A 17,141-nucleotide genomic window follows, 5' to 3' on the forward strand; every position below is an offset into this window, starting at 1 on the left:
ATTCTTTAGAATTCCCATAGACTTGTATTAAGGGCATGTCATTAGGGTTCTGCTTGAATGGACATATTGATCAAATTTAGGGTCAGAAATAAATGTCGTGGTACCTTATGCAGTGCCTATGGAAATAAGCTAGCAAGAAGCTAGTATAGGGTACCGGCGATGGGCAGTACACAAAATAGCTCACTGTGTAGCTTTTCGTTTAATTACAAACAAACTGTGGTTTGGGGGACTAAAACTTTACAAAATTTTGTTTACGACCCAAAATAAAAACAAAACAATTTTCACCATCTTTTATGCACACTTTACTATTAGATAATATAATACGTGCAAAAATAATTTAAATAGTTCCAAGAATTATAATTAAACGCATTTATTAATTTACTCTATGTGTCGTTTTACCTCTCGATATAACAGACACTTAATGGAAAACAAGATGGCCGCCATCACAGAGAGGTAAGAAATCACTTTGAGTTTTTTCTAAAACATACTTTGAGAGAAAGGTTTCTACCAGAATATTGTGATCACTTATAGCCCAATAAATACTTTAGAATTAGGCCTAACTTTTTCTCTACAATTTTTGTTATTAATAAAAATAATCCACTTATCCAGCAACAGTGGTCTCACCTTAACATACAACCCTTTGTTTTGTTGGGATTTATGTTTCCTTTATTTATTACATTATGTTAAGCCTAATTATATTTTTAACACTGTGTTCCTAATCTATTCCATTAGAGGTTTTCAATAGTATTTCATCATCACTATAACCGACACATAACATACGCAGAACACTTCGCAGCAAACTTTCAACAAGTTATAGCTTAAACCTCAACTGCCTACTGATTATTATCACAAAAAGATTAAACGAAACGTAATCGATACGAATTACATGCCTCAGATGTTGTGAAATAGTTGAAAATCGTAATCTAAGAACCTTACATATCTATGTAAATAATATGCTTACGTTTCTCTGTCCGGAACTTTTCTCGATCAAACCATACATATTTCTTATCATGAGAAAGGCCTTTGTCCGAGAAGTCCGGATTGCATATTGGCTTTTATTTTCAGAATCACTTTATTTATTTTTTTGTTTAGTCAAACATTTCGAGATGACGAAAGTAGCAAAATGCTGTTATCATCATACAAGACTAGTTTCAATTTCAACTTTAGTTTTTTATTTGCAAAGTATTGCACACAAACAATTCTTAATCCGCGTATAATTTTCTAAAAGAATGAACATTATGGTCTGTTTGGGATTTCGCGCAAACCTACACGGAGGCTAACTGCGGTGGCTGTCCCTACTTTAACAGAGAAAGACTACAAGAAAGGCAGCTAGTCATCACCACCCACCGCCAACTCTTCATCTGCTCTTTTATCAACTCATTGTGAGATTGATCGTAACATTACAACACCTCAACAGCTAAAAGGGCGATGGCGATCGTGTTTGAAGGAATGGGGATTCGAATCCGCGATACTTAGATTACGAGTCGACTGCCAGTACACGAACATTACACTGAATACAATTTCTATTAGCTCTTTTAACTTATTTAGATGTTAAACACGCATTAACAGTTCATTCAACACCACAAGCTTATCATTTAATGAACATTTATTCAGATATTTCTGCATACTCAGCTAAGTTTGCAATAGTTTAGCTCCGATTCGTTTCATAGACTACTATAAACACCACATAACTACCTTTTCCTTTACTGCTGGTTTTATTCTTCATTTTTGCGAGTTTCAAGTCGTAAAACTGTGTCATACACTGAACTCTCGCAATAGTTTCATGTTCTGAACTTTATTATAAATAATGTTACTTTATTTTATTGCTTATTTACGCGTATTGTTTATACGTAAATTTACATTTACTTGAATATGTTTATCTGACCACATATTTGTTTCTGTCAAATAGATCAGGATTTATCGATCTAAACGTGTAAACGACAGCATCGGGAAATCTCAAGCCAAAAGCATGAAAATTGTTGAAAGCGTTCAGAAGGTCGCTGGTGTATATGTGTTATTCAGAGTGGGCGTGGACAGCTCACTACATGAGTGGTCGGATAAACATTAATGTTTTGAAGGTCGGTATCATATCTTTGATATTAAACCAACCACATTTAGAACTTATACAACCATGATTTATTTTTAACATGTAGGGTAAGAGGTAGATACATCTCTAATAAGAGGAACCGGCATGACCAGGCGGTTAGGGCGCTCAACTGGTGGTCTAAGAGTCGCGGCTTGCTTCGAATCCCCGTCACATCAAACATGCTCGCCCTTTCATCTGTAAGGGCGTTATAATTTACAGTCAATCCCACTATTAGTTGGTAAAAGAGTAGCCCAAGAGTTGGCGGTGGGTGGTGATGACTAGCTGTCTTCCTTCTAATCCTACACTGCTAAATTAGGGACTGGTATCGCAGATAACCCTTGTGTAGCTTTGAGTAAAATTCAGAAACAAACAAACAAACAAACAAAACAATCTAATAAAAACATGTTAATCGGTCTATTTAATTATGAAGTTTCTGTCTATATTTTTTAAAGATCTACTAATGAATTTAAAAGAATGTAATCTCCAACATTATACCATTATATGGAGGGGAAGAGAAGGTGTTAGCCCTCTATGTTTCTTTTAAATAAAAGCCATTTTTCCTGGATCGTAAAAGTACCTTCTTAATCTATATATGTAACCAGAAAATCACCAACGTACCTCATGATTGATATAGATAGCAACGTAATCTCCAACAACACATCGTGAGGATACACATAATTATGGTTTCACCAACAGTGCATCAGTATTAATATAGATAACACTATTATCTCCAACAATACATCTTAATTGTTAACATATTATCGGAGTTCTTCTTCTCAACGTATAATATTATTGATATATTTATAAATATAATACTAGCACACAGCCCGTTAAAAATAACAATTACCCCCACTCTATAGTATACCTTAATATTAGATTCTATAGTTAACAGACACAAATAACGTTTGCAAAATCAGGTTTGACCCAAGAAAAGAAGGAAATGTTCAGCCGAGGTCGCCAAACGTCGGTAAATTCCTATTAGAGTCAATCAGAATTAAGATCATTAATAAAATGAATTCGTGGCGTATTCACAGAATAATTATCAGGATAAAGTAATTAAATTAATAACTTCTAATATAAAAGCCAGTGACTTTTATGTCATGTTGCTTAGTATTAAAAATATAACCTAATATTTTTGTTAGTTTATGTACTGAAAGCATAAAATGAAATGTGTAGGTAACAAAACTGGAAAAAAAAACTGTTGATATCTTGATTTAGAGTCTTTGTTGATTAAAGAAGTTTGTTGTTTATTAAAAACGTTGGCTATGAAACAGAAAATAGCTTTATTCAAAATTTAAGTCTAAAACTGAATCGATATTTTTACTTTTTGATAAGTTTTATGCACATGACTCTAAACCAGGTGATCCCACACTACGTCTTTACTTTAGGCTTATTATGTCAACACTCACAAAACATATAATGTTTCACGGCACCCACCTCTCACGGTCCCATTTCATCTCATTACTAAAATCATAATGGGCAGACAGTAACCGAATTAATATATTTGAATAAATGCATTTGACCTTTTATAGATTATCCTATTGCACCCCAATTGCACAGTGGTATGTTTGTGGACTTACGACGCTATAAACCGGGTTTCGATACCCGTGGTGGGCAGAGCACACATAGCCATATGTGGAGCTTTGTGCTTAATTGCAAAGTTATCCTATTACGAGAAATCAAGCGTGATGTGACAAACACTGGTTTTTATATAGGTTGTCACCAATGAACATTCCTTCATAATATTCTGAATAAGGTAAAGAAAAACCTAAGTTTTATTAGAAATTAACTTTGTATTTACTGCCACAAATGAAACTATCGAAAAATAAACAAAATCTATATTTGTTTGTTTGTGTGTTTCTTACAGCAAAGCGACATAGGGTTATCTGCTCAGCCCACCGAGGGGAATCGAACCCCTGATTTTAGCGTTGTAAATCCGAAGACATACCGCTGTACTAGCGGGGGGAAACTCTATATTTGTTGTTGTTGTTTTGAATTAAGCACAAAGCTACACAATGGGCTATCTGTGCTCTGCCCATCACGGGTATCGAAACCCGGATTTTAGCGTGTAAGTCCGCAGACATACCGCTGAGCCACTGGGGGGCCTATATTTGTTAGTCTTTTTTTTTAATTTCGCGTAAAGCTACACGAGGGCTATCTGCGATAGCCGTCCGTAATTTAGCAGTGTAAAATTAGAGGAAAGGCACCCAGTCATCACCACCCACCGCCAACACTTTACCAACGTAAACTCACTATTTGACCGTCACTTTATAACACCCCAACGGCTGAAAAGGAGAGCGCCTTAACCACCGTCTCAGATTAACGGGTTAATATTATGTTATTGTTGGATTAGCTGTATGTGGAAGATTATCAAATTATCTGTGTTTTCACCCGACAAAAAAGTCGATATTGCTTTTCCGAGCTGTCCGGCCTTGTCTGCCTTCTGCCTGTTTAAGTTGTCAAACAAAAGGTTGAGAAGGAAGTGGAGTAATCATGGGGAGCATATTTAATCTCTGCTATTTGTCGAAAACCGGAAACTTTTCCGATACACACACACATACAAAAGACAGGAAATCGTTTTCCCCAGGTCCTTCACTTACAATTTAGTTTCCCATTTACTTGGAACAACGATTCTGCTAAATTAAAAATTTCTGGCTGGTTTGGTTACATTTAAGTAAAGGTTAACTTGGTATATCTGATTTATCTAACCTCCTCGGGTCTACCGTATAAGCAACGGCTAATGACGTTGGAAGAAAGCGACTATGATACTCTGTTTGTGTTAGCACCTGGCAAGATTAAAAGCCAAGACGAGTGTTCGGAATTCTAATCTTTTATTTAAACACTTGATATACTGGATTTCACTTATGTTCAAGAGCGTTTGTTTGTTTGTTTGTTTGTTTTTGAAATTCGCACAAAGCTACTCGAGGGCTATCTGTGCTAGCCGTCCCTAATTTAGAAGTGTAAGACTAGAGGGAAGGCAGCTAGTCATCATCACCCACCGCCAACTCTTGGGCTACTCTTTTACCAACGAATAGTGGGATTGACTGGGTTACATTTAAGTAAAGGTTAACTTGGTATATCTGATTTATCTAACCTCCTCGGGTCTACCGTATAAGCAACGGCTAATGACGTTGGAAGAAAGCGACTATGATACTCTGTTTGTGTTAGCACCTGGCAAGATTAAAAGCAAAGACGAGTGTTCAGAATTCTAATCTTTTATTTAAACACTTGATATACTGGATTTCACTTATGTTCAAGAGCGTTTGTTTGTTTGTTTTTGAAATTCGCACAAAGCTACTCGAGGGCTATCTGTGCTAGCCGTCCCTAATTTAGAAGTGTAAGACTAGAGGGAAGGCAGCTAGTCATCATCACCCACCGCCAACTCTTGGGCTACTCTTTTACCAACGAATAGTGGGATTGACTGGGTTACATTTAAGTAAAGGTTAACTTGGTATATCTGATTTATCTAACCTCCTCGGGTCTACCGTATAAGCAACGGCTAATGACGTTGGAAGAAAGCGACTATGATACTCTGTTTGTGTTAGCACCTGGCAAGATTAAAAGCAAAGACGAGTGTTCGGAATTCTAATCTTTTATTTAAACACTTGATATACTGGATTTCACTTATGTTCAAGAGCGTTTGTTTGTTTGTTTTTGAAATTCGCACAAAGCTACTCGAGGGCTATCTGTGCTAGCCGTCCCTAATTTAGAAGTGTAAGACTAGAGGGAAGGCAGCTAGTCATCATCACCCACCGCCAACTCTTGGGCTACTCTTTTACCAACGAATAGTGGGATTGACTGTAACTTTATAACACCCCCACAGCGAGCATGTTTGATGCGACGGGGATTCAAACTCGCGACCCTCAGATTACGAGTCGAACGCCTTCACCCACCTGGCCATCTAAGAAGGTGTCCACCTCCATCAGGTCAGTTGTTCAACATTAGGAACGCATAGCTCGCGTGCACATAAAACTCTTTTTAGGTTCAAAATTTCAGATCTATCAAAGTATACAAATATTTTAATATGTTAGTCCTGAAATAACGTACTAGAACAACGTTTGTCAGCACAAACTGTTCAGTAAAGACCGAAAATAAGATGGCTAGGTAGATAGTCTCTTTTGTCTAATTAACTTAACATTTTACAGATGTTTTTAAATACGAATGTTATGCTTTAACCATTGAATTTTCATTATGCTCAATTTTCTTATAAACACTTTATCACAATTATGCTTAATTGTACTGATTACAATAATAAAATTATAGTAAATATGTGAGATAATTTAATGACAATAAAATAAATCATGCTCTATCCTTTACACGAGTTACAGGCAGAACGTTGTTGTATTAATGGAATTCTTCTCAGATGTTCCGCACTGGCGACGAGGTTTTAATATTAATCTGTTTGTTTGTTTTTTTAAATTTCGCACAAAGCTACTCGAGGGCTATCTGCACTAGCCGTCCCTAATTTAGCAGTGTAAGACTACGTAACTAGGCTATTTGTTAATGTTTCTTATAGCATTAACTAGTGCTGTATTATTGGTTTATTATATTAATTTATAAAATTGTAAGATGTTACTACCTACAAGGACATAGGCTGAGAGTTGAGTATCTCAAGCGACTGTTTTCACTTGTTGTTGTTTTTGAATGTCGCGCAAAGGTACTCGAGGGCTATCTGCACTAGCCGTCCCTAATTTAGCAGTGTAAGACTAGAGGGAAGGCAGCTAGTCATCACCACCCTCCGCCAACTATTGGGCTACTCTTTTACCAACGAATAGTGGGATTGATCGTAACATTATAACGCCACCACGGCTGAAAGGGCGAGCATGTTTGGCGCGACGGGAATGCGAACCCGCGACCCTCAATTTACGAGTTGCACGCCTTAATATTAATCTACTAATAGAGAATTTTAAGTCTGTAGCTTAATTGTTTGTCTGTCAGTTTTAATAGTAAGTAACGATACCCAAGCAGACTAAAACGTAAACATAAATATTTATATAAAGACAGGTTAAAAGGTAAAATTTAATAATATTAAGACAGGTCAAAAGGTAAAATTAAGTAATAATATCAAGACAAGTTGCAAGATAAAATTAAATGATAATTCAAGAGAGGTTAAAAGAAAAAATTAGGTAATAATATCAAGACAGGTTGAAAGATAAAGTTAAATGATAATATCAAGAGAGGTTAAAAGACAAAAGTATTAATATCAAGACAGGTTAAAAGGTAAGATTAAGTAATAATATCAAGACAGATTAAAGTGGACACTTAAATATGTGTCAGTGCGTGTTTATTTCATTAGTACACTTATTAACCGAGAAATAATGCAAGTTATAATGCAAAAACGAATAGAATAACCCGGAAATAAGGCAAGTTATACTGTACTGTACCAGTTTGTAACTCTGGAAACAATGGTCGATAAAACTGGAAATGAAATGCTAAATTTAGTTTAATTAGAAGTTAATAATGAGATAAAAATTTAACCACCAATACAATGCAATTATGGCTACCCCACATAATGCTTACCATAATATTTAAAAAATTTGTACAAAAAACGTATTTTAATACTTGACGATCCCTAAGGTATGATTGTAGAATCTTCCTATCACAGGTATCATGTAGACATGAAGAGTAAGTACGGAATGTTTTTATAGTAAGGTATGATTGTAGAATCTTCCTATCACAGGTATCATATAGACATGAAGAGTAAGTACGGAATGTTTTTATAGTAAGGTATGATTGTATAATCTTCCTATCACAGGTATCATGTAGACATGAAGAGTAAGTACGGAATGTTTTTATAGTAAGGTATGATTGTAGAATCTTCCTATCACAGGTATCATGTAGACATGAAGAGTAAGTACGGAATGTTTTTATAGTAAGTTATGATTGTAGAATCTTCCTATCACAGGTATCATGTAGACATGAAGAGTAAGTACGGAATGTTTTTATAGTAAGTTATGATTGTAGAATCTTCCTATCACAGGTATCATGTAGACATGAAGAGTAAGTACGGAATGTTTTATAGTAAGTTATGATTGTAGAATCTTCCTATCACAGGTATCATGTAGATATGAAGAGTAAGAACGGAATGTTTTTATAGTAAGTTATGATTGTAGAATCTTCGTATCACAGGTATCATGTAGACATGAAGAGTAAGTACGGAATGTTTTTATAGTAAGTTATGGTTGTAGAATCTTCCTATCACAGGTATCATGTAGACATGAAGAGTAAGAACGGAATGTTTTTATAGTATTGTTGTGGAATAATATTAAACAGAAAACCAAAATAATATAATAAAATATTGTTATGATAGATCTTGTGATGTGTGCGTTAAAAACTCGGATCTCGGAAGCTACAACACAGATTACCACCAATCATAACCGTGTAAATTTTTTATAATTAGGCAGTATTTCTATAACTGAGTAATAAGTAAAACAACTGAAATTTTAGAAAATTATATGTTTGAGATTTAACCAATAAGTCCTGTAGTGCCACAGCGACACGCCTGCGGACTTATAACACTAGAAACCGGACGTCTATACCCATGGTAAACAAAGGACGAACAGCCCAATGAGTAGCTTTGTGCCTAACTTCAAACAAACAAATTAATCAATAAAAATTACAAACAAAAAGGAGTAAGTTTCAAATATAAAACAATAAAAAATAAACTTGAAAAAAACCATTGATAACTAAATCTACCAAGAAACACTTTACTAAAATTTATTCACTGATATAATACTGTAATGATAGTTTGTTTTAAAACTGAAATTTCAATAAAATAATATTTTCCATAGATGGTGGGCATTATTGAATGCGGAGTAAGAGTTCTAGAACTATCAGACAATTTCAGAAAAGGTCACAGGCCAAATAGCCTTCCGCGGGAACTAGCAGTTATATCTGACTGAACGGCGGGTATTTCTGCTAGTACTAATAATGAATTTTTGAAACCTAAATAACTATACGTAACAAAATAACAAGTTGAAATATACTTAATTTGTACTAGAATGGACAAATATATAAACTGACTTGTATACACTTTCATAATTTTCTTAATACAGGTTATGTTTTTGCTGTAACAGATGTGTTTCTAAATTTTTTATAATGAACTTAGCAAAATTTTCGGTTAATTCTGTTTACATTCATTCTTTGTCAAGTGAAAAAGTAAGTCAAATTAGAGATTTCTTAACACTAAACAAATGCAATATCTTTATTGTTCATAACATTTATGGAATGCTAAACAAAGTGGACACCCCTAAAATTCCACAGTTGGACGTTCATAACAACATTTACAATATGTTCAGAAAAGGAAATTGGTTCCTCTGACAAGGGGTGTCTGCAAGTAAAAACTGATATGAATGTAAAACAGTTTTTAGAACCATACTTACTTGTTTTTAACGGTTATCTGCACGCAGACACTCCTGTTTTGAGCTGACAGACTAGAGGAAAGATAGGTTAGTCAACAGCACCCACCGTCAACCTTTGGGTTACCCTCATTAGATCGATAGGGTTATTAGTGGGCGATAAGATGGAATTATAGAAAAAAATGCAGAAGCTATTAGTGAATGATAGGAAAAACACAGACGAAAAATTAATAAACAGGAAAAAAGTGTGAAGCAACGATAGGACGTAAACGTTGAATTAGAAGAACAAAGGAATCGAAACCAGTAAAGGACAAAACACAGATCAGTAAGAGAAAAGGATGCATATATTTAGAGAATAAAAAGAGACTTAAAGAGAAACTCCGAGGTATTTGTGTTTATAAGATTAAAATTTCTCTTAGTATTTTCAGTATCTATAACATATCATGGAAACATTTACCAGGAGAGAACTGAGAAAAAGGAAAAGATAACAGCAGAGAAGTGGAAAAAAGGAAAGATTTACCAACAGCGAGCTGGAGCCAAGGAAAATATATATACCAACATAGAACTAAAAAGTAAAGAATAGATATCTCAGAAAAGAACTGGATACAAATGAAAGATATAGCAGAAGAGAACTGGGGGGAAAGTTGTTTCAGAAGAGAACTGGAAACAAACAAAAGATATAGCAGAAGAGAACTGGGGGGAAAGTTGTTTCAGAAGAGAACTGGAAACAAACAAAAGATATAGCAGAAGAGAACTGGGTGAAAGTTGTTTCAGAAGAGAACTGGAAACAAACAAAAGATATAGCAGAAGAAAACTGGGGGGAAGTTGTTTCAGAAGAGAACTGGAAACAAACAAAAGATATAGTAGAAGAGAACTGGGGGGGGGGAGGAAAAGTTGTTTCAGGAGAGAACTGGAAACAAACAAGAGATATAGTAGAAGAGAACTGGGGGAAAGTTGTTTCAGAAGAGAACTGGAAACAAAAGATATAGTAGAAGAGAACTGGGGGGAAGTTGTTTCAGAAGAGAACTGGAAACAAACAAAAGATACAGCAGAAGAGAACTGGGGGGAAAGTTGTTTCAGAAGAGAACTGGAAACAAACAAAAGATATAGCAGAAGAGAACTGGGGGGAAGTTGTTTCAGAAGAGAACTGGAAACAAACAAAAGATATAGCAGAAGAGAACTGAGGGGAAAGTTGTTTCAGAAGAGAACTGGAAACAAACAAAAGATATACCAGAAGAGAACTGGGGGGAAAGTTGTTTCAGAAGAGAACTGGAAACAAACAAAAGATATAGCAGAAGAGAACTGGGGGAAAGTTGTTTCAGAAGAGAACTGGAAACAAACAAAAGATATAGTAGAAGAGAACTGGGGGGGAGGAAAAGTTGTTTCAGAAGAGAACTGGAAACAAACAAAAGATATAGTAGAAGAGAACTGGGGGGAGGAAAAGTTGTTTCAGAAGAGAACTGGAAACAAACAAAAGATATAGTAGAAGCGAACTGGGGGAAAGTTGTTTCAGAAGAGAACTGGAAACAAACAAAAGATATAGCAGAAGAGAACTGGGGGAAAGTTGTTTCAGAAGAGAACTGGAAACAAACAAAAGATATAGCAGAAGAGAACTGGGGGAAAGTTGTTTCAGAAGAGAACTGGAAATAAACAAAAGATATAGTAGAAGAGAACTGGGGGAAAGTTGTTTCAGAAGAGAACTGGAAACAAACAAAAGGTATAGCAGAAGAGAACTGGGGGGAAAGTTGTTTCAGAAGAGAACTGGAAACAAACAAAAGATATAGCAGAAGAGAACTGGGGGGAAAGTTGTTTCAGAAGAGAACTGAAAACAAACAAAAGATATAGCAGAAGAGAACTGGGGGGAAAGTTGTTTCAGAAGAGAACTGGAAACAAACAAAAGATATAGCAGAAGAGAACTGGGGGGAAAGTTGTTTCAGAAGAGAACTGGAAACAAACAAAAGACATATCAGAAGAGAACTGGGGGGGAGGAAAAGTTGTTTCAGAAGAGAACTGGAGAACAAGAAAAGTTTGAACAAAGCTCTTCTCTGAATGCCCGAAACGTTTTAACACATAACGTATTGAAGATGGCGAACATTAAGCCTTACTTATTAGCTTCTTCTTTGTGTCTGTTTGTGTGTATGTTCAGTTTATATTTCCTTTCTCAGTACTTTAATTTGTAGGAGTCACTTCAATTACTTTAACGACCCGCAGCTTTAGAGGAGGAACAGTTATTTGATGAGATTAAGAAGAGACTCGTCTGATACAGTTTAATTATTTACAACATCAGGTCCAAAGTTTTAATTCATTTATACATCCTGATTATGTGATCTAGGATGTTAGTTCAGATAATTAAGATAAAAAAAACAACTAATGGTTTGCTATGGAACTCCGAGTAGCTTTCTGATAAGAGATATTTTCTAAAAAAAACAAACAACAACAACCAGACCAACGTTACATCGACTTATTATTATGAAGTATTTCGTTTATTTGTCGTTAAGTGCAAAGCTACACAATGACCTGTCTCTGCTGTGCTCGGGTATCAAAACTTATTTCTAGCGTTGCAAGTACAGTTGTGCCGCTGAGCCACTAAATGACTTTATGAAATAACTGTGCACAACTATTACTACGTTAGATCGATAAGCATCAGAAACTTAAGAGTTGCTAACATTAAAAGTTAGGAAACGTTTTCAAAACAAACACCTACCAGATCAATTTGTACATAAACACTATCCTCTGTTTATTATAGTGTAATTGATAATACGTTATGAACCAGATCACTCTATTTGGATATAATATTAAGCTACTTGACGTCGCTTGAATTACCTTATTAAACTTTGCGTAATTACAAATGATACATAAACATACTTTAACTAATATTATAAATAATTTTTATACCGCGTTTTGATACAAGTAATCTCAAATATAATAATCTATGCAGTGGTCTAACTGTAAAAGATGTAATATTTAAATTTACAGAAGTTCTAACCGCTGAAGCCTGCAAGATAACCTTAGAACTCTATATCCGAGACCCTAACCCATCTATAGACGTTCCCAGCAACCAATTAGCAACCCTCATAGAATTTACCACGATGAAGACAAACTTCATGTTCAACAACCACAACTATATACAAACAAATAGCCTAAGCATGGGCAACCCAGTATCACCAGTTCTAGCCAATATTTTTATGACACAAGTTGAAACACAAGCAATTAACACAGCATTACATCCACCACCATACTGGTACAAATATGTAGATGACACGGTTGCGGAATTCACATCTACAGAACACACACTAAATTTTTTCAATCACATTAACTCTATACATCCTAACATTAACTTCACATGTAAACAGGAAGAAAGCAATCAAATATCATTTCTTAATCTCAAAATTACAAGACCCGAAACACAATTTAAAACAGAAATCCACCGAAAAATCACCCATACTGAACCATACATTCCTTGGGACTCAGCACATGAAACAAAACAAAAACTCAACACACTAAGAAACCAAATAAACACAGCCATAAAACTATGCTCACCAGATAAAATTAACGATGAATTAGACAAAATAAAACAATACTTCACCAACATCAATAAGTTTCCTCCACAAACCGTTGAAAATATTATACGCACACACCTAGACAGAAAGTAAAATCAACCAACAAAAGTAAATATATCTCACGAATAAAAAAATCACGAAACCATATACTGCTGCATACCATATATTCCTGACATCAGCAGACAAATAACCAACATTTGGCAAAAACTAGTAACAAAATATGACATTCCAGTTAATACCAAATTTATTCAAAAACCAGGCACAAAACTGAGATCTATACTATGTCAAAACTACACTGACAAACACCACACCAACATTATTTATAAAATACAATGTGATAACTGCCACGACTTCTATATTGGAAAAACAAGTAGAAAAATGGAAACCAGATTCAAAAAACATAAAAAGTCACCTTCACACGTTTTCGAACACTGCAAATCAAATAAACACAACATAACCATAGAAAACACTCAAATACTAAATAAAGAAACAAACATAAACAAACGCAAAATTAAAGAAGCCTTACTTATACAACAACTTAAGCCCAAAATAAACCAATGCAAAGGAACACCTTTATACCTATATTAAAAAAATAAATAAAATAATAATAATAATATAATAAATAATAATAATATAATAATAATAATTTAATAAATAATACTAATTTAATAAATAATACTAATTTAATAAATAATAATAATATAATAATAATAATTTAATAAATAATACTAATTTAATAAATAATACTAATTTAATAAATAATACTAATTTAATAAATAATAATAATTTAATACATAATATAAAATTATATATTCAAATATCTAAGCCCGCCCACTACATTCCGACACTCAGTTACACAACCCCTTTCAAACATGTGGTCAGCTTCCGGTCAGTTACCTCTTTCTTTGTGAACCTGACGATGACCGAAGAAGGTTCGCTCCTCTACGTAAAAGATTTTCTCAACCCAAACGAGCCGTTTTTACATAAATATTTTTCGTCCCACATCTTGCTAATGTCGTATTAATCCGCTATTGAAATACAACTATATAGTAATAGATAAAACGTGTTTCCATTATTTTGTCCTTAGAAGACCAAGTTTGATACCAGTGAGAGGCATAATGAGTTAATTCAGTTTAATATATCTGTGATGGGTATATTAAACCAACTCGATTCAGAAGCTGCACAGGGAAAATGACGTACTTTGTCTTAGTCAAAACTTCGAACTTTCAAAACAGATTCTGCAAATTTCTTATGATAGAATATAATGTTAGATTTAGTTCACAACAAAAAAATGAGACCACGAGCTTTCTCTTTGGAGAATGGCCACTGATTATCAACATAGGAACTTTGATCTCATTGAATTTAACGTATTATACGGCCAAACTACAACTCAAAGTAGTCTAAGTACTCGTCAGGATACAGTTCTAATTTGGATACAAACATAAAGCAACATTTGCGCGTGTGGCTTGTTTTTATTTAGGTTGGGCGTTATTAATGTATTCTCTCTTCTTTCATATTTAATAAAAAGATGTCTATCAGCTACAAGGTTATTTTGTGCAGTGAATGTTTATAAATTTAACACTGAAGTTTTGTGAATTCAGACGCAGTAATTAAACTTCATTTGTATTGTTTGATTGTACACATAAAACACAGCGTGCACGAATATACTTCTATGACCTACTTTTTTAAGGGAGGAAACACTTTATAAAATAAGAGAGGGCAGGTTTGGAGCAACGCGTATCAGCAGAATAATCCATAGCTGCCTATAGTGTATATCAGGTTTCATAAAGAATTCTGATCAGCGGTGTATTTGATATCTCAAAGAAATTCCAAAGTAACCACTCTGCTAAATGGAAAAGGTTTATGTTTTTTATAAACATTAATGTGTTTGATTCTCTATCGTTGATACAGATAGATGTAGATCAAACGAAGCAAGTTTGTCTGATAAAACATCGTCTGTGTTTAATTTTTCTTTAACGGAACCATGAACATACTAAGCCTACTAAAGTTTCATCTTAGTTTTAGTATTGCTTCTCCATTTCGTTTGTTTTTCTTAAAGCAAAGTTACGTTCGATTACCTGCTACGTCAACCACAAAGAATCGAACCTTGAATTTTAGTATCATAAGTCCTTAAACTTACCGCAATCCTACCGAAGAACTCTTCTTTTAGTTAACAATTTTACAAAAATATTCGTTTCACTCTACACACTCTTTTTTTTTTTTTTATCGCACATGCACTAGTGTTAAAATGTACGTTTACAGAGATACAATAATAATGTGGTAAAATAAAACAAGTTAAACTTGTAAAAGCTAAACTCTGGTATTTAACAATATACTTACTCTTTGTAAGCACGTATCTTGCAATCTACTAAATGAAGGTTTAATTTGGTTTGAATTAATGTACTCAAGCTATCCCTAAGTTAGCAATGATAGACTAGAGTGAATTCAACTAGTAAACATCACCCACCGACAACTTTTAGGCTACTCTTTTACCAACTAATAGTGGGATTTACCGTTATATTTAACGCCCCCACTACAGCTGAAAACGTGAACATGTTCGGTGACTTGGTTTTGAACCCCTGTTTCAGGAAGAGAAGGTACAGTTCTAATTTTGCACAACCAACAGACTAGTGCTGAGCTCTTATTAGCCCATTAAAGTACTTTACGTATTTCTCATGCTATTACGAATAGTTGAGGACTAGTTCAAAGAACACGAGGTAGAGCTTGGACAACATGTTTGAGGACTGGTTCAAAGACCATATAGTGAGCAGATGTAAATCTTATCGAGCCTCTGTGGTCAGTTCTTGATAGTGGTATTCAAAACAGATTTCTACTACCGTCAACGTCAATTCAACGATTACAATAAGTCTTAATAAATAATTGTTAAAACCATCACTGCTTAATACACAAGGCATTGTTCTATTCGTCCCACATGTTGCTAATGTCATATTAATCCTCTATTTAAATACCAATTATATAGAGTGGGCTTATTATTAACTGTCTTGTGTAGGATCAACATAGAATGAGTTTATTATTAACCGTCTTCTGTAGGGTCAACATAGAATGAGTTTATTATTAACTGTCTTGTGTAGGGTCAACATAGAATGAGTTTATTATTAACCGTCTTCTGTAGGGTCAACATAGAATGAGTTTATTATTAACTGTCTTGTGTAGGGTCAACATAGAATGAGTTTATTATTAACTGTCTTGTGTAGGGTCAACATAGAATGAGTTTATTATTAACTGTCTTGTGTAGGGTCAACATAGAATGAGTTTATTATTAACTGTCTTGTGTAGGGTCAACATAGAATGAGTTTATTATTAACTGTCTTGTGTAGGGTCAACATAGAATGAGTTTATTATTAACCGTCTTCTGTAGGGTCAACATAGAATGAGTTTATTATTAACTGTCTTGTGTAGGGTCAACATAGAATGAGTTTATTATTAACTGTCTTGTGTAGGGTCAACATAGAATGAGTTTATTATTAACTGTCTTGTGTAGGGTCAACATAGAATGAGTTTATTATTAACTATGTTCTGTAGGTTGGAGTTATTATTAGTTATTTTGCGCATGACAAACATGGGATGGGTTTATTATTAACTCACTTGCGTAGGGTTAACATAGAATGGCTTTGTTATTAACCGTCTTCTGTAGGGTTAACATAGGTTGGGTTTATTATTAATTATCTTGTGTAGGGTTAATGTCGGCGGGGTTTATTATACTGTTTGTTAAAATTTTTCACTAAAAGAAATCATAGTAAATCTACTGTTTCTCAAGTCAAAAAAGTTGTTGACCTTTCAGTATAATAAGTAACCCAGTTGTTTTGATTGTTAGTACTAAAAGAACACCTAATAACTCAGACTGCTTGAAAAAGTCAACAAGCGAGATGAATTAATGGCTAGCAATTTGTTGTACCTGATGACTTAATTAACAACATTTGTGTTCTTGATTTCTTTGCGATTCACTCTCTAACTCGACATAAACATAAAGTAAATATTATTTTAAAAGTTTTGTCTGTTTGTTGATTCAGTATCAAACACTGAACGAGTTTTGATATCTCGACAGCATTACTTCAGAAGGAGGCATTTTAGATGCAGAAATCGACAACAGATGCATGAAAACAAATCAGATAACAG

Source organism: Tachypleus tridentatus, chromosome 12, assembly GCF_004210375.1.
Source record: "Tachypleus tridentatus isolate NWPU-2018 chromosome 12, ASM421037v1, whole genome shotgun sequence".
Classification (NCBI taxonomy): domain Eukaryota; kingdom Metazoa; phylum Arthropoda; class Merostomata; order Xiphosura; family Limulidae; genus Tachypleus; species Tachypleus tridentatus.